This window comes from Chionomys nivalis, chromosome 6, assembly GCF_950005125.1.
Source record: "Chionomys nivalis chromosome 6, mChiNiv1.1, whole genome shotgun sequence".
Lineage (NCBI taxonomy): Eukaryota > Metazoa > Chordata > Mammalia > Rodentia > Cricetidae > Chionomys > Chionomys nivalis.
In genome coordinates this window covers 21,766,379-21,785,101 of record NC_080091.1, presented here as the reverse complement: position 1 = coordinate 21,785,101, position 18,723 = coordinate 21,766,379, and the positions used below count along the sequence as shown (strand labels likewise).

The following is an 18,723-nucleotide window of genomic DNA, read 5'->3' as shown; positions in this document are numbered from 1 at the left end:
AATTCCTCTCCGATCAGAACAAGCACTGTCCTTAGTCACTGGCAATAGTAGATCCTCAGCAGTGGTCTTCAGTTTCAAAGCCCTGGCGATTCTCAGTGCCACTGTATATGAAGCTCCAATGGCTGCTGTGTTTTGTGTGTGGTACTTGTCACCAGTGTGAAGTCCTCCAGCTTTGCATCTAACATAGCCGGTATCCTTGCTGGCAAAGATTCAATGCCGGCTATCAAAAGGGCGTTTAGTTTGTCCAGCTTCATCCATTCAGCTGATAGAACTTCAGACAAATAAATAACAAGTTGCGGTTTCCCAATTCCTGCTGTAATAATTGCAGTAAAAAAAAAACTCTTCACTATATTTATTTTTTTAACATTCTTCTCTTTATAATCCATTATCATGGGACAGTCTTCTAATGAAAATAATATATAATAATAACTTTAATAATACAAAAGATAGCTGGGCGATAGTGGCACACGTCTTCAATCCCAGCACTCGGGAGACGGAGGCAGGTGGATCTCTGAGTTTGAGACCATCCTGGTCTACAAGAGCCAGTTCCAGGACAGGCTCTAAAACTACAGTGAAACCCTGTCTCGAAAAACATATATATATATATATATATATATATATATATATATATATATGATAATACATGGCATAGGTCAGTCAATACAGTTTTTTTTTGCATACCTGTTACTATCACAAAGAGGCAGTATTCATATCAACTACAGCTTAATATAAAAAGACCTATAAGCTCTACAAGAGCTAGTTCCAGGACAGGCTCCAAAACCACAGAGAAACCCTGTCTCGAAAAACCAAAAAAAAAAAAAAAAAAACCTATAAGCATTTAGATTAAGTTCTCATGGTACAGAGTTTTTTTTTTTTTTTTTTAACAGTAATTGATTTTATAGTACATGGTTTTACTTTTACCTAGTAATTATAATTCATGAAGTGTCATTGTACCTCCAATACTGCTGCTTTCAACACAGTAGCTCCTTTCTGCACTTGTGTGTCTGGTCTGAATAAGTACATTATGGAGCCAGCCCTGTCACTTACAGCTGTATTTGTTCAGGGTCTCTGTGATGGGGTTCACATGATGATGTCATCGTGCTAGGTACTCATATGTGGGCAGGCATATCTGCATGTGGGCGGACCATCCTGGAGATGGATAGAGGAGCAGTGTCTCAGTTCCTAAGACCAGCAGAAAACACATATTTCTGATGGTCTTAGGCTGCCCTGTGGAGACACCATTTGTCTCCCAAAGAGCTTATGACCCATAACTTGAGAATTGCTGCCTTAGGTGCTTGCTGCTTTTTTCAGCTTGGCGGTTTACTCTGAGCCCACAAAACAGAAAGCTTGTCTTAGAGCCTTGGAATGCCTTGAGGTGTGCACCTCCAGAGGTAGCCCTCAGCCCTAGAGTCCTGGGGTGAAGGGCCAGCTTTAGGGTTTGGGTGGGTATCTGATCTCTCTGGGGTTTCCAGAAAACGTTAATCCCACCAGGCAAGAATAAGACCGTTACCACAATTTTTGAACCAAATTTGAAGCAAGCTTTATTAAATACTGGCCAGGACAATGGACACTGCCAGGCCTATACCAGAGATTCCCAGAATGTGGCACTAAATTAGATTAGTCCGAGGCTTATAAAGGCAAAACTCACATGTCTGTGTATTTCATGCCTTCATCCAATCCGGGGCAAGATTATATCCTGACATACTTCTTGCCTTTGTGCCTCCATCAAACACGGTCTGTGCAGCTGGGACTACCAAACTTGTTTACAGAAGTGAAGACTTGTGGCTTGTTATCTTCTGTGAACAACAGCTCCCAGTATTCCAGGAAGCTATCTGTCCTTGGGCAAGTGGGGCTTATAGATTAGAGGTATTTTAATTTTATAGATCTCTTAAGTACAGTAATTTAAACTTTAACCCTTACAATGGTTGTCATAGTAGCACCCAGGAGGTGGAGGTTGGAAAATAAGAGTTCAAGGTCATTCTTTGCAACAGTGAGTTTGACAGCAGCACCTGGGGGGGGGGGGTGGCTACCTGAGACTCTGTTATAAACAAACGAACAGATATTAGAATAACAAAATAACAAAACTTGTGAATATATTTGAGACAGAAATAAAGATCACTATCCCAATTTGACCATTACATAATGACTATACATGTTAAATTTTCACCCATTTTTATATATTTTTTTAAAAAAAAATGCTTCAAGATCTCTGGTGGCAGTAGGCATCAGGAATGCTGTAGGTCCCAAATGGTGGTAGCAGGCCATGTGGCAGCAGACAGCGGGCCCTGGGAGCAGCCAGTCCCAGGCAGAGATGGCTGCTGGTCCCCAAGCAGTGGCTGGTCCCAGGCAGGGAGACACGTGGCAGACAGGCAGAAGACAGAGAGACATGGATAGACACGATTTGCAGAGTGAGGTTGAATATTTATTCAGGGGGTTATGGAGGAGGAAGGTTGAAGGGGGGGACAGAGAGAGAGAGAGAGAGAGGAGGAGGAGGAGAAAGAGACAGAGAAGGGGGGAAGCAGAGAAGTGGGAAGAGAGGCAGAAGCAAAGCTGCCTCTCCGAGAGGAAGATGGAAAAGAGAGTGAGCTCAGGCCAGAAGCTGAAGATCAGCCTGCCTCAGCGGATGGGGGAGGGAGTGGGCATGACTTGTCTCTTAAAGGGACCAGAGGCCAAAACCATAACACTCATTTTTATAAAAAAAAAATAAAAATATTAAATAAGCATCACAGAATGATGTGGCAAAGAGCGGGGTGGAACTAGTGCATATGAAGTCACCAGAGAAGACTCAGAAGTGATGCCTTTGTCAGGAAGTGAATCCCGATGGCCACACAAAGTCTACAGAGGATAGACTCTGAAGCACCCATGTATCTGGTGTTTGGGGGATAGAAAGAAGGGCCCTGTTCCTGAAGAATGCTGAGGGGGAAATTATCTACCTAGGTGTTGATGACTATATAATTTTTATATTGGGTATATGCTTTGTGGTTTCTTTCAACCTGAAAAGACACACACCAGTTCTGTGCTATGACTTAATAGTTTTGTTGTTTCTGTATACTTCATTCTTTTTCAGAATCAGTCTGATTTCCAACTTTCTTCCTTCTCTTTATGCACTTAGGTGATGCCTCTTTCCTTTTTGGGCAATCCTTTTTGAACAGTTACTTTTTTAAAGTGAGATATACATACATACATACATACACACATGCATACATAAATACACACATACATACATACAACTGAATGAGATACTTGTACATTCTAGGCAATAACTTGCAACTTAAACCAAATCCCCATTTATTTTCTCCTTAATGTTTTTTGTTTGTTTTTTTTGTCTTAGTCTCTTTAAAAAACTTAATTGACAATAGATTTTTTTTTTTCATATAATATATCCTGATTACAGTTTCCCCTCCCTCTATTCCTCCTGTTCCCACCTTCCTTCTGACCTGGATCCATTCACTTTCTGTCTCTCATTTAGAACACAAACAGGTTTCTATGGAATGAGATAAAACAAAGACACATTGGAATTGGACAAAACAAACAGGAGGAAAAGAGCCCAATAGAAGGCACAAGAATCAGAGAACCATTCATTTACACATTCAAGAATCCTATAAAAACACTAATCTGGAAAGCCATATACTCAGAGGATCTGATACATACCCATGCAAACCCTGTACCTGCTGCCTCAGTCTCTGTGACTTCATATGATCTTTGATCACATTATTTTAGAGGGCTTTGTGCTCTTGGTGTCTTCCATCCCCTCTGGCTTTCTTTCTGACTTCTCTTCTGTAGGGTGCCCTAAGCCCTGAGGGGAGGGATTTGATGAAGACTTCCCTCTTAGGGCTGAGTGTTCCAAGATCTCTCAGTATCTGCATTATGTCTATCTGTGGGTCTCTGTATTTATTCCCATCTCTGACAGAAGGAAGTTTCTCTGATGATGACTGAAGAAGGCACTGATCTAAGTATAGCAGAATGTCATTAGGAGTTATTTTATTATTACTTAATATTTTTAGAACAGTAATATTTGGTTTTATCCTAGATTCCTGGGCAGTCTTGCTTGGTTATCCAAGCAGTGTCGGGAATGGGTTCCATTTCATTGCGTAGGCCTGAGTTAGCAGTTGATTATTCTTATGTAGTATGAGGAATGGGCTGCATCCCGCCGCCTGGCTAGCTTAACCCCCAAAATAACTACACAGAAATTGTATTAATTAAAACACTGTCTAGCCCATTAGCTCTAGCTTCTTATTGGCTAACTCTCACATCTTGATCTAACTCATTTCTAATAATCTGTGTAGCGCCACAAGGTCGTGGCTTACCGGGAAAGATTCTAACCTACGTCTGTCTCGGGCTGGAACTTCATGGCATCTGCCTGACTCTGCTCTTCTTCCCAGCATCCAGTTCTGTCTTTCCTGCCTACCTAAGTTTCTGCCTTATCAAAAGGCCAAGGCAGTCTCTTTATTCAACCAATGAAAGCAACACATCCTACACCACTCTTACACATTTTGTGCCACCATTACACTAGCATTTCTTTCAGGCAGGATACCATTGTAGATCACAGAGTTTGTGGCTGGGTTAGTGTTTGTTTATCTTTCTCTTACCTTCCTGCTCAAACACTCTAGAATATAGTAAAGATTCTGTGTGGGTATCAGCTAGAGTGCTCCATGTTCAATGAATGGTGTAGGTGTTGTCTTCAGTAGTAGGGCTTCCTGTCAGTTTGTGGAGTAAACCTATAATCTTGGCAATGCCTGGGTTGTTTGGGATTCTCATGATACCCCTTTGGCCAACAATTCAATTAGATGTAACACATTCCCAGGATTAGAAGTTTCATTGGTGACAAGGATAGCCTACTGGGACTCTGTCTTGACCATTATTTGGCAATTTTATTTAGATTGCCTTAATTTATTTATATTTATTTATATATTTTAGGAAGCTTCTACTGTATTAGATTTTCATACTGCCCATCAAGTGTCCCTTAATTTTATCTATGTCTCTTTGTATTTCCTCCCTCTGTCCCCCATCTGGACTCTCCCAGGGCCCACGCATACCTCTTTTGAAACTGTTTTATTGCCCTTTCCTAATGAAATTTATGTCAGTTTGGATTTTCTTTATTCTATTTTCACTTTGGGTTCTTGAACTATTTTATTCTTCCTTCCACTGTGTTTTCATGGGTTTCTTTAAGGGATTTATTTATTTTCTCTTTGAGAGCCTCTGTCATTTTCATAAAGGCTATTTTAAGATCTTTTTCTTGTGCTTTAGCTATGTTACAATATTCAGGGCCTGCTGTTGTACTGATTGTGTTTCATGCTGGCTTTCAGACATCTGGATTTGAGAAGATTGTAATTGTAGGTGCTGATATATGCTTTTGTCTTTGTTGGGTGGGTGTTTTGTACCCTGATTTCTGTTGCCCTGTCTGGTTCTTAGGAGAGTGTGGTAACTGTGTGTTATCTGGTAGGACATTCTTCTGGGATTCTGTTATATATGGCCACTGGGAGTTCCAGGAAAAACTTGTTTCTAGGTATTGGAACCTGATACTTAGGAATGGGGATAGGCTAAGATCAGGGTGCTGAAGGGTCCACAGGATGGTGGCAAGTAGAGTGTTCCACCATGATCACTAAGTCCTTTGAGAATGAAGGTATAGAGTGAGGAGAGGCCACAGAAGTTGATCTGCTGCAGAGTTGGGGATGAGGCTGGGGGATTGGGCTTGGAGAATGGAGGGAGAGGTGAAGATCTGCAGTCAGCATCTCCACTTTTCTGGCTGGAATGACCTGCAGGTTCCCAGGGAATGCCTACTGAAGTTGGGGATAAACAATTAGTTGAGGGGAAGGAAGCTAGAAATGAAAATCTGTGTACGCACACATGTCTGTGTGGGGGACAGAGAGAGGTTGCTCTGATATAACCTCTCAAAAAGTTCCATTTTCAGTTTTCATATGGATTGGGTGAGATCATTGCCCGACAGTGGTAAGGAGGTTTAGTAGGAAGGGAACCTCAAAGTCTGACTTGCACAGACTTTACACAACTCTCTAGCTCTCAGCTACTCTGCACAGCCAGTTATCCCCTCAGAAGTCCTTTGTGCTTCCCAGGTTCCAGGGCACCTACTCTGAGCTCTCTCTCCTCCATAGGTATTTGGTTTCTGGTTTTTCAAATCTGCTGTCAGTATCTATTGCCCATCTACTGTTTATCCTCTAAAATTTTATGGAATTTATCTTGTCCTTTTTTTTTGCCTTAATATCTTTGTCCCATGAAGCTCTCACCCTTGCCATTTTCACATGAGTTGGAAGGTATCAGAGTATCCAGATGTCCATGGCCTCTCCCTGTCTTTATCAGGGTAAGTTGCTAAGTCACCTGTAGCTACTTTTCCTACCAAAGGAAATCAAACATCGACATATGACATTTCCTTAATTCTGATTTACCATTGACAGTAAGGTACTGTTGTTAATAAATTTTGATTGAAATCTACACTATAATAAAGATACACATTACTGGTAAGATGTGTACATTTTTAAAAACTGTCAAATGGAAACAGTAGTCATAAGGACTTGAGAAATATAATGGGTTTATATACATAGTGTAGTTTGTTTTCTTTGAAGAAATAAGTTCTGAAAATGGGCACATGATTTCTGTTTTTATCGTGACTGAGATCCTGCTAAAGTCCAGGAGTGACTTTCTTCCCCTCTCCCTCTTGGGCATGAGTTTGCTCTGCTGGCTGGGCTGTGATGGAGTTGCACGTTGTTCTTCATACGCCCCTCCCTCACTAAGTTATGTCTTCATATCCCGAGTGCCTATCACTGGGCCTTGCCTAGTTGTTGGCATGTAGTAGATTTTGCAACTATATTTTGAGCCAAACAAAAATAACTAAAAGTTGAAATGATATCCATGGAACTGATAATTACTTAATTTTCATTACTTCCTACTGAAATCAGACTCATAATTTTATGCCTATTGAGTACTCACAGAGGGAAACTGACATGTATTGAGTGGTTATCATCCGCCACACACTTCAAAAGATGTTTTGCCATTTACTCCTTGGTAATGGTGTAGACTATGGGTTTTAAAGCATAGGATGCATTTTTTATTTATCTTTGTTGGGGCTTTAGGCCAAAACATGATCATAATAATTTCCTACTCCATTAGGAAATTCTTAGCATTTGTAAGCCCTGATGATGTATGCCTGTGTTAAATCTGTTAAGGTGAAATTGATCTCTTCTTAGGGAACATTGTGGTTATTCATAGGCATTCATTTCAGTAAGAAAAGACTGTTCTTTTCTAAGTTATCTAATTTGGTCCCCTATTCAACTCATGAAACAAAATACTAAAAGTTTTATTTAAGAAAGAATCCTGTGACAAACCATTAGTAAAAACAAAAACCAGCCAATCAGGGGAGAAACAGAAGAAAGATCCAATCATGGTATTGAAAGATTCATTGTGAAATTCTTAAGAATTTAGGGCTTGTTTGCATCTATTAGAAATTTGTCATAGAGACTGATGGGCCAGCAGCTTAGTGAGGGCTGCTACCAAATAACGGTAGTCAGGGTAGAAAAGCATCCTTGATTTAATAACTGAATTTACCAGAGCTACAGAATAATAATCATTCACACTAGAGTTTTTTTTATAAATCTTTTATTAGTTCTTTGAGAAATTGGAACCACATATTTTGATCATATTTATCTCCCCTCAACTTCTCCCAGTTTCATCTCCACCCTCTCAACTCACTAAGTCCAGTTTGTGCTGTGCAAATATTCTTTAAGTATGGGGCTTGCCCTGTAGAGAGGCATGCTCTTAAAGAAAACTGACCCTTGCTCTCGCAAGTTGCAAACTTACCAGTTTGGAGCTCATTTTTATGTCATCTGTAATGTTTGCTATGTAAACAATAGGGAAGATTCTTAATGCCTAAGAAACATGACTTCTAATCAGATAATTCAATTACATTGTTTATAAGCGAGTTAACTAGAATAGTCTTTAAATAGGCATCTAAGTTACTTTCTTTAAGAGCTTTCTAAGTGAAGTAAAAGTTGATAGAAAAGAATTCTTTTTTGGTTCATTTCTATATATTTTAAATTTTATTCTTTGAGAATTTCATACAGGTACACAGTGGGTTTTGATCATAACCACCCCTCCACATACCACCTCTGAATTCTTTCTGGTCACTTTCATGCTCCCTCCCAACTTTGTGTTCTCTTCTTATTAGTGCTGTTTAAGGTTAGTGCACAGTCTTCACTTAGAGAGAGGTGGAGTAGGAAGAGCATCACACGGGGCTGCGGAGAGCATTTCCGGTCTCACTGCGTCTCACAAGCTGATGGCTCTTTGCTTCCCCTTTTCCATTTCTGTATTTGTACATTAAGGGGATTAGGGTATAATTGCATATAGAAGAGGATTCTTTGGAAAATGTCTCTCTCTCTCTCTCTCTCTCTCTCTCTCTCTCACACACACACACACACACACACACACACACACACACACACACACACACACACTGAGCATGTAATTTCAGAGGGCTCCCGGGAAACAATGGTATAAAGCCTTAGTAATATCTGCAGATGTTATTCACCCTCTGCTGCACCATGTTAGCAGGCTTCTTTATCTTCCAAGTTTGACAGAAGCCACAGGAAAAGTTTTAAAGATTTTTTTTGTGTGTGTGAAAAGAAAGATTTCAAAGCACACAACTATCAAGTTGCAAGACTACTCCAGTTTTTATAAGGAGCACTTCTTTCAACAGCTACTAGGGTTTGTGTTTTAGAGGAGGGGGTGGCAATCTGTCATCGAAGTGTTGACAAGTGAAACCGACAAGGTTGAGTTGGTATAGCTGCAGGGCACGTCAGTCCCTTCCAGTGTCTCTCCTGTTTGTAGAGAAAGGGTTTCTGTATTTCTTTCACCTTTTTCTCACTTTGATTTATATACTTTTTAAAACAGTAATTCCAAATTGACAAATTACTTCAGTATTTAAGCGTTGGTTTAGATAAGAGCCTTTCAGTGTTCACTTGTCTTTAACCAAACCTTAAGCACTATTCCTGAAATTTATTTTCTCTTCAAGGCCACGTTTTTCTATGTATTCCAGTGTAACATAAAATTATATTTATGGTTATAATTTAGAATTAATTCTGATTATCATATAGCTAACATTTCTATTTTGTCTTTTTATTGTTGTGGTTAAGGTACATCATTGAAAACCATTAGCAAGTCCATATTATTGAAGTTGAGAAAGGTGGGACCTGAGTTGGGCTGGTGGAAGATGCTTGTTCTTTCTATTGCTGTTGTTTGCTAATGCAAGCGTACTTTTTATCTTCCTAAGATGCCTGATGTAAGCTCTACCAATGATTTTGCAAGGTCATGGGAAAAAAGCACTTCAGCTAGAATAATGGAAAACTGTGTGTAGCAAAATATTCAAAATGAGCACCAGCAAACAAGATGTTTGTATTAATAGGAACCTAGAGAATGGCTATGCAAAGGTCAGCACTGATCTTTAAATATTAGTGAAATTTAATTTGTTGCACATGTAATGAGTAGAAAGAAGGGGAGGCAGGCTTCAGCGAAGAAGCCATTGATAAATTGTCTAAATGTCAAAACTGCTTACCATGTGGAAAATGTTAAATTGACAGGATCTATTTAACTAAGTGAATTAAACAGTTTGAAGAATGCCCTAGAGAAATATTTTCCAAATTTAAGTATGACAGGAGACTTAGAAAGTTTTTTTATTCTTACAGTTTATTTCAAGGAAATGAATGCATTCTTTCTGTCAAGGAATAGAATTCCCTTTGCCCTCTTTTAGTAAGAATGATGCACAGGTTCTCAGGTTCTCTGAGCACTTAGAAACAGATTTTTTTTTCTTTATCCAGAATCAGCAACTGACCTGCTGTTGCAGCTGTGAAGAGACATCCTTGGTTATGAGCCTGGTCTTCCCTGGTTATGGGCCTGGTCTTCCCTGGTTATGGGCCTGGTCTTCCCTGGGTATGGGCCTGGTCTTCCCTGGTTATGGGCCTGGTCTTCCCTGGGTATGGGCCTGGTCTTCCCTGGATATGGGCCTGGTCTTCCCTGGTTATGGGCCTGGTCTTCCCTGGTTATGGGCCTGGTCTTCCCTGGTTATGGGCCTGGTCTTCCCTGGTTATGGGTCTGGTCTTCTTGGCACTTTGCAGACCATTAGCTAAGTGGGAGTTCAGAGACCTGGGTCACAACCACTCCCTAGTTGAAAAGAGAAACTGTATTCTCATTTTCCTCATGTGTAAGGTTGATAAAATTTAAGTGGCAAGTATCTCCAATACCACTTGTTTAGGATGGCATAAAGAAAAGTGGGCATAAGATAAAAATAGGTGATTTTCTGAGGAAACATAATTATTTGAAATACATGAAAAGATGCTTGATCTTATTAATAAATATGAAAATTAAACCTGAAATTAAAGGAATATTTTCTTCACATATCAGATTGGCATCAGTGTGAAATATTGACAATGCTTCAAGGTGTTAAGGATGTGGGAAAAGAGGAAGTCCTCTGCTGTGTGGCAGTTTTACATGATACAGGCATTGTGGATGCTACCAATGTGTAAAGTGTTAGTATGTCTTTTTCATGGTACTATAATTTGCAAGGCAAATATTGGAAACACAGTACTAATTAGTAAGGGAATAGATAAGTAAATTATGATCACATTCAATGGAACATGAGTTTTGGGCTGCTCAGTGAAAAACGGCAAAGTGTATGCAAAATAAAACCCTGTCTTTGCAAAGATACAAACGTGTTGGGCGTGAGTGTGGACATGTGTGTACACCAAGGAATTCTGAAAGGACATATGTCTTACTGTGCACTGGCTCCCTTTAGAGTGGGGAAGACTTCATTTTTATACCAAATGCTTCTACTTTGCTTTTCAAACACAATAAGTATGTGCTACTGTTGTAACTTAGAAACCCAGAAGAAACAAAAGCCCAGATAGAACGTCTAATGGGATAAAAAAGTTTCTCTCCACCTTTTCTACACTTGAAGGCTGTAAAAAAAAATTTGAAATAAGAATAAGAACATGATGGGAAGTTGTTTTACTGCTTTCAGCTGCTGTGGTAAGCATGACCCAAAGGAACTTGCAGGGAGAAAAGGGTTTATTTCTTCTTAAACTTCCAGTTTGTCACTGGAGGAAGCCAAGGCAGAACTCCAGGCAGGAACCTGAAGCAAAGGCCGTGGAGGATGCTGTCCCCTGGCTTTCTCTCTAGCTTAGCTGGGTTTCTTATGCAGCTCAGGACATAGTACTAGGAATGTTGGTGCTGCACACAGTGGCCTGGGTCCTACATCAACTCCTTCCCCAAAAGCATCTTCACAGGCCATTATTTTTTTAAATTTATGTATATGCATATGGGTGTTTTTCCTTCACGTTTGTCTACGTATCACATGCATCCCTAGAGCCTGAAGACGCCAGGGAGGGTTTTGGATTCCCTGAGACTGGAGTTGTAGACAGTTGTGAGCGGCCAAGTGGGTGTTGGAATTGAACCTGGGCCCTCTGCAAGAGCAGCCACTAAATCACCGAGCCATCTCTCCAGCTCCTCACAGGCCCATCGGGTTGATATAATTCCCAAATGACAGTCACTCAGATGACTCTGGTTGTATCACGTTGACAGCTGAAGCTAATTAAGCAAGCCACGCTTCTGACCCAGTGCTTTCTACTTTTTTATATTGCTTCTACCGTTCAACTGCTTGATGTTGCATGCTAAATCTAACCTTGCAATAACTCAAAGTGTTGGTGCGTTTACATCTACGTACACACATGTGGAGACCAGAAGTCAACCTTGGGAACCATGCCTTAAGAACCAGGCTCTCACCAGGACCTGGAGTGCTGAGATTATAATAGGCTGACTGGCTAGCAAACCCCAGAGATCTGCCTGTCTTACCCTCCCCAGTTCTGGGATTATAATGCTGTGTCAGCATGCTGGAATCTTTATTGGGTGCTGGGAATTGAATTTAGGTCTTTATGTTTATAGGACAAACATTTCACCAACTGAATTATCTCTTCAGCCCCAAGTATCTATTACCTTTTGACCCTTGTGGGATACTTGGAGTACTCGTTATGAAACAAATACGCCCTTAACATTTAAGTTTAAAGATGTTGTAGTTTCCCAAAGTGATCTGGAACTTTATATGCCATGCTAGTTTATGTGACTTTGACAGAACACCAGCTAGAACTGGGTTGAAGGAGGAAGGTTTTATTTTTGGCTTACAGCTCAGGAGATCTCAGTCCATTGTGCCAGGAAAGGCATGGTAGCCAGGGCAGCTCCAGCCATGGTGCTGGGAGCGTGGAGTACAGGTCTAGGAAGTAAAGACCTCTTGATAAGAGTTGGGGGCAGGTACAGCTTCAGAGTCCTTCTAATGTGACTTGTCCACCAGCTAGACCTCAAAGCTTCGTAATTTTCTTTAAAGAAAAGTGCCACTTGCTGAGGACCACCTATTTTCAACACATTTTGTATTCAGTGTATACTGGAAGGCAGCACTTTTAATTAAGGAAGTATCTAGATATACTTTAAATAATAATTTGAAACATTAGAAGGCAAATATCACCAAGATACCTAGTTCATTTATTTGATAACTGCTGCTTGAGTAAAATTAAAGGATCAGATTCTCACATTGTAGGCAGTTAGTTATGCAATACTCATAACGTTCAGCCTTTTTCATCTTCAAAGCTTATACAACATTAATTAATGCTTACAACATCCTTGCAAATGTAGGTCAATATCATTATCCCTGTTTTCGCATGTGGGGAAATTGAGGCAGAGAGGTTAAATGATTTGGGTAAATTTGTCACAGCTGGATTAGAATAAGGGGATTTTTGGCTCAGAGCCCAGAAGTTTGAACAGCGGAGCCACACCTTTTTGTAGCACGCTTCATTTCGGTGTCCTTGATAAAGTTTGATTTCTCCTTAGATCACATCGAGTCATCTCGGCATTCAACCCCAAACCAGCAAGTCTGATCACCATATAATCCCCTACATGCCTCACACCATTTTCTCTTCCTTAGTGTTCCTGACCCAATTGTAATTAAATTCATTTTTCCGTGATCATCTTGTAAGATAATTGTTCAAATATCTATCTCAATTCTGTTTTTCTTCTGGGATTTCATTCAGTGACTTTTCACTTTCCATTTTGAAAATTTCAAGTAGTTCTTATAATTTTTTTCTAGCTAGTCAAACATATGTACCCAGATGACTCTCCTTTGCCTCAATCTCCCATTGTGTCTAGAGTCTTACTTTTTTTTTTAAACATTGACAAATTTCACTTCTTTTAAACTCCCGTTTTCTGTGATGTTTTGGTCCAGCTCCTGTTTGTGAGAATAAGCCATGGGAACCAGTCTGGGTGGAGGCTAAGAATGGTTTGCACCAGTCCTGTGCTGTAGTGAGTTAACCACATTAACCAGAGTTAATGCTGGGCTTGGGATGAGGAGACAAGCCATCCGCGCCCATAGGCTGTTGTCATTCTTGTAAGACCACTTGAGTCTTCTCTGTCTCTCTACCTCCCTCCCTCCTTCCTTCCCTCCCTTACTTCCTTCTCCCCATCAACCTCTCTTATCTTATCTCACTAAATCCATAATGTAAGAATAAAATTAAATAAGCTTGTTTTTTTCTAATTCTTTTTATTTTATGTGCATTGGTGTTTTGCCTGAATGTGTGTCTGTGTGAGGGCGTCAGATCTTGGAGTTACAGGCAGTTGTGAGCTGCCATGTGGGTGCTGGGAATTGAGCCTAGGTCCTCTGGAAGAGCAGTCAGTGCTCTTAACTATTGAGTCATCTCTCTAGCCCCCACATTTTTCTAATTCTTTCTGTTTTTTTCCTTCATTATTTTTTAGTACCTCATGTAAAATTTACCAATCCTCAAATACATTATATGATCTTTTTTTAGTTTGATATGACAGTGTATACCTTTGATCCCAGCACTCAGGAAGCAGAAGGAGGTAGGCTTCTGTGAGTTCAAGTCCAGTCTGGTCTGCGTAGAGAGTTCCAGGCCCAGGGCTGCATAGCTGCATAGTCAGACCCAATCTCCAAAATAATAATAATAATAATAATAATAATAATAATAATAATATAACAACAATAATAATTTATTTACCAAACTATACCATCGACTGGGCATCTGGAGGCCTTTGTTTATCTTGCTAAAGTGGCATACATTGCAGATTTCATATTCCACGATTGGTTTTAATCTGCTATGCTAGATTATATACTATTTGATAGTTGAGACCCTGCTATAAATCTTTGTATCTGAGGCTTATTGTAGAACAGTATATACATAAGCTACTTTAAGTGCTTATTATAGTCAGTTATATTTAGGTGCAATAAGTCTTTAGGATCACAAATGAGGCATTGTCCCTCATTTGTAGTAGTCCAGTGCAGTAAATTTAGCCCAAGTTTGTGGTCTCATTAATTTGGGATTCCCCTGTCCTTTTGCATAAACTTTGCTTGTTTGGTTCATTGTTTAAAGTTTTTGGAAAAAAAAATCTTATTTGTGACAATTTGTCTTTGATCAAATGTGCTCATAAATATCCCTAACAGGTGTTTATGATATTGTATGTTAATGATAATAGGAAGTAATTGGAGGGTAATACACTGAATTTTATGCAATTGAAAAGTAATTACGATTTTAACATGCAGCAAAACAGTGGTTTATGTAAATTTATACTATTTAGTTATCTTTCTTTTTAACCATTTTCAATGACTTCTCAGGGAAATGTATGATAATAAATAGCAAGTCTATGTTTCACACCTATGCCCGAGAAGGAGCCCCTCAGGCTCTGTACAGTGCTGTGCTCTATACATCCATTTTAAATGTCTTGCTGGCGCCGTGGTGTCCTAGCACTGTCTTTCTTGCTTCATTAGTTTTCTACTATCATGTTTTACGTTAGAGTTTTATTTGCCCTCAAGCCTCCTTTCCTCCCCATAGCAGTCGAAATAGCTGGCTTCAGAAAACAGGCAGCTACAGACCTAACTGCTTTGGCAGAAGACAAGCATTTTGCAATTTATTAAGTGCTAATTAATCTTTACTTCTCAAACATGTATTTGTTTTCTAAAAAAACATCAGCAGTATGCTACTGGAATGATTTCTATTTTGCATTTTACTACAGAAAGGAATAATTCTAATGTAGCTCAAATGGAAGAAAGTATGGGAAGCTGTCTTAAAAAACACAGAGCCCTTTGAGGATTAAATAGGAGAAAAAAGGTTTTTTCCCCCCTTTCCTCAGAATCTGCACTCTGATCCTTCCCTGTACAGAATGCCATCTTAAATTTATGTCAGGTTTAACTGAAATAATAGTTTGTCTAGTCATGAAGACTAGATGTGTGGGTTACAAAAATGGTCTTCGGAGACAACTGAAACTGACCTAAACTACCTTAAGTAATTAAAATAAACAACATTAATGTTTAAGTTACTTAAAAATGACAGAAAATTTAAATTGCAGTTGTTGTTTTATTTATTCTTTCATTCTCTGAGCCATTATTTTCAAGATCCCGTGTTTTTGCTCTGCACAGCTTCTTCTGGCCTAGTTTGGGGTCGCCCAGAGGAAGGCGCAGGGGCACTAGTGGGCTAATGTTTCTCAGCTCGGGAACACTCGCTTGACTGCTCTGTCCGTCCCTGCCCACACCGCCTTCCCCGAGTGCAAAGTCCACAGTGGTTCTGAAATACTTTTCTTTCCTACTTCAAAACAGTTCTTTCTGCGCTAATACAGTGTTTGGATGGCACAAGCTCGGTCTTGATTGCTTCCTCCAGGCAGGTTTTCAGACCAGGAAATCACCAGCATTCCTTCTCACTGGTGACATTCTTGAGTAAGATGCGAGATGGTTTCAAGGTGTTTTAAAAACCTGTGCAGTTTTAAAGGTGGCAAGGCATCTTGGAGGTTAAAAGGAGGTACTGATTTGGTCTCTCTTCCTTTCCTGTCTGAATAGCATTGTAGATGTTAATGAAGTCATTTTATTTATCCCATTTATTTACTCCTCAGATTCTTATGGTTTTCCTGGCAGATAGTTGAAGTTCAAGAAAAAAAGGGTGACTAGCATTTGGCTGTTTCTCCACCCCCTCTGTTAATGCAAAGTCCTCTCTTTAATCACTTATGTTGGGGAATTCACAGGACTGAGCAAGTCCAATCACGACCTCACTGGCCATTTTCTCTTTATCTGTGTCACTCATATGTGCTTCAGCTCCTCACTATGTCCTTTTTCAAATGCTGTGATCTCTCCCTGACCCCCAGTCTCCTTGTGCCAGGCACAGGTCCCAGTCGGTCTTGGATGTCATACTTTCTCTGAGTCCGTCAACGCAGTGGCTGCTGCGCTGCCTACTTTAGGCTGCACCCCACTTCCTGCAGCAGCACATCTCCCCCCGTCCTTCCACCCTCAATCCTGGACTGGAAGACAAGTCTGTGGTCATAGACTGTCCTGACCCTCAAGCTTCCCCATGGGAGATGCAAAGAACGAGCTTCCCTGGGCGTCTTAAGCTCTCCACCAAGCTCATGTAGCCTTTTCTCCCAATATCACAATAGCTCAGCGTTTTAAACTTTCAAATTAAAAAATATATATAGGTCACACACACATCCAGTGTGTACTGCTACTAAGAATGTATTCTACCCTCTTTTTTTGTTATCAGGAGAAAGTTTTGGAAAGTTTATTGACTTGACTACAGACAGGATTTCAAGTGTTGTCTTCTTTTAGTATGTAAGAAAAAGTGTACTCCTTAATCTGTAAGCTCTTCTCTGTAATAACTTATAGTCTTTATGTAACTATAAGCAGCTTAAGCAGCCTTGTCTCTGCCCACATTGCCACAAATTATTGTCACTGGCATCTGAATAAACTCTAAGTTGAGGAATAGGATTTTTAATTTTGTGATGTAGTCTGTAGATGGTGACTTCCAACATTCAGTGTCAGAGGACAAATACGCCTGTTCCATTACACCCTTGTTTAACACAGGGTCAACTCATTTGTGTATCCCATTTCAAACGTCTTCTTTGGTGTTTGACCTTTCATTAACCACCTGTTCTACTTAGTACTTACTCATTAAGTCATCTATATGCAGGAGAAATGAGCATCTAGTTACAGAAGGGTAAATAGAGATTGAGGGGTCCTGCTTGACTCCCTCCTTTCCTGCCTCCCTCCCTTCTTCCTTCCCTCTCTTCCTCCCCTCCCTCCCATTCCTGTGTGTATTGTGTGTGGTGCATGCATGTGAGAGTGTGCGTGTATGGGCCTGTGCATTCCTGTGCATAAGCCTGAGCAGTGCTCCAAGTGCTCCTCTCTCCTTCTTGCCTTATTGCCTTGGAACAGGGGCTCTCTATCTTCCTATCTCCATTCTCCAATGCTGGTAACAAAGGTCCATGTGGGTACTGTGGGTTCATACTTAAGTTTTCATGCGTGCAGCCCAAGCACTCAAGCACTCTTACCTACCTATTGAGCCATCTTCCTAGCTCATTTTCCTTCTCTCTCTCTCTCTCTCTCTCTCTCTCTCTCTCTCTCTCTCTCTCTCTCTCTCTCTCTCTCTCTCTCTTCTCTCTTCTCTCTTTAATCTTTCCACCTATATCTACCACTGTCTTTTCATCAAGTTACCATATACTTCTGTCTGTACCAATCCTACAGCAGAGCCCTGGGGCAGCCAGCAGAGCCTCTAGAGCTAGCCTGTATGGATTCCGAGCTTGCCTTCTCCAGCAGATGACTGCATGACCTCAGTTCCACAGTGTAGCACTGTGTTGCCACAGATCACTAAGAGGATAGAATGAGTAAAAATACAGAAATGTTTAGAACAAGTTATCCACCACCACCTCCTCCGTCATCATCAAACAATTGGAACCCTGTGCTTTAAGACTCGTGGGACATCTCATGGCTTCGCTGATGCTGTCTCAGAGCCCTGCTGTTCAGGCAGAATTGGGTCTTTTGAATCAGCACGTTTTCATTCTTCCTCTTCAGCCATGGCACGCCTTGTCTCCTTAGCAGAACATACGTGGTTCTTTATGATTATGATTATATCCAGGTTCTGTAAAGGTGAAGTGAGGGCAAGGGAAGTTTTTATTATGCCTGAAATTAATTTGTATTATTACCCATATGAATAATGTGGGAATATTTTAGCCACTCCTAATGTTAAAGAAACTGAAACGTCTTTTCCTCTATTAAAAGGTTTTTTTTTTTTATTTTGGTTTTTCGAGACAGGGTTTCTCTGTAGCTTTTGGGGCCTGTCCTGGAACTAGCTCTTGTAGACCAGGCTGGCCTCGAACTCCCAGAGATCCGCCTGCCTCTGCCTCTGCCTCCCAAGTGCTGGGATTAAAGGCGTGCGCCACCACCGCCCGGCTACCTCCTCTATTAAAAGTTGTCTTAAAATACTTTTCAAGCTTATTTTGTTTTCCAGAAGTTCATTGAAAAGAACATTTCTTTTACAGTTTCTATCATGTGCTTAGTTTAAATCATTAGAAAAACATAGGCTATGCCTACTGTGCTATATTAATTTCTAAGCAAACATTTGAAAATTATATAAATTTATTTTAAATATTTGTGAAATGTAAACTTTCTCCAGAGTTTGACTGGCTTTCTTCCTATCATCCAAACTGATGAGATCTTTGATTTTTTTAAAGTCTCAATGGTGTACGTTACTGGTCCCTGCTGCTAACGTAGGAGGGAATCCAGGATGCACATTTTTCACTATCTTGTTTTAAAAAGTGTCTGGACTGTCTGTCATGATATGCAGATTAACACACTATCTGAATAGTAATGTAATTTATACAGCTCGTTTTTAAGTAACTGCACCTCATATG

At 40.2% G+C, this 18,723-nt stretch overlaps 1 protein-coding gene across 2 annotated transcripts in view; it reads left to right on the top strand.

Moving 5' to 3' along the window:
• Positions 1–18,723, top strand: part of Wdpcp (WD repeat containing planar cell polarity effector) — a 286,163-nt gene that overhangs the window by 73,343 nt on the left and 194,097 nt on the right. The window lies entirely within an intron of this gene.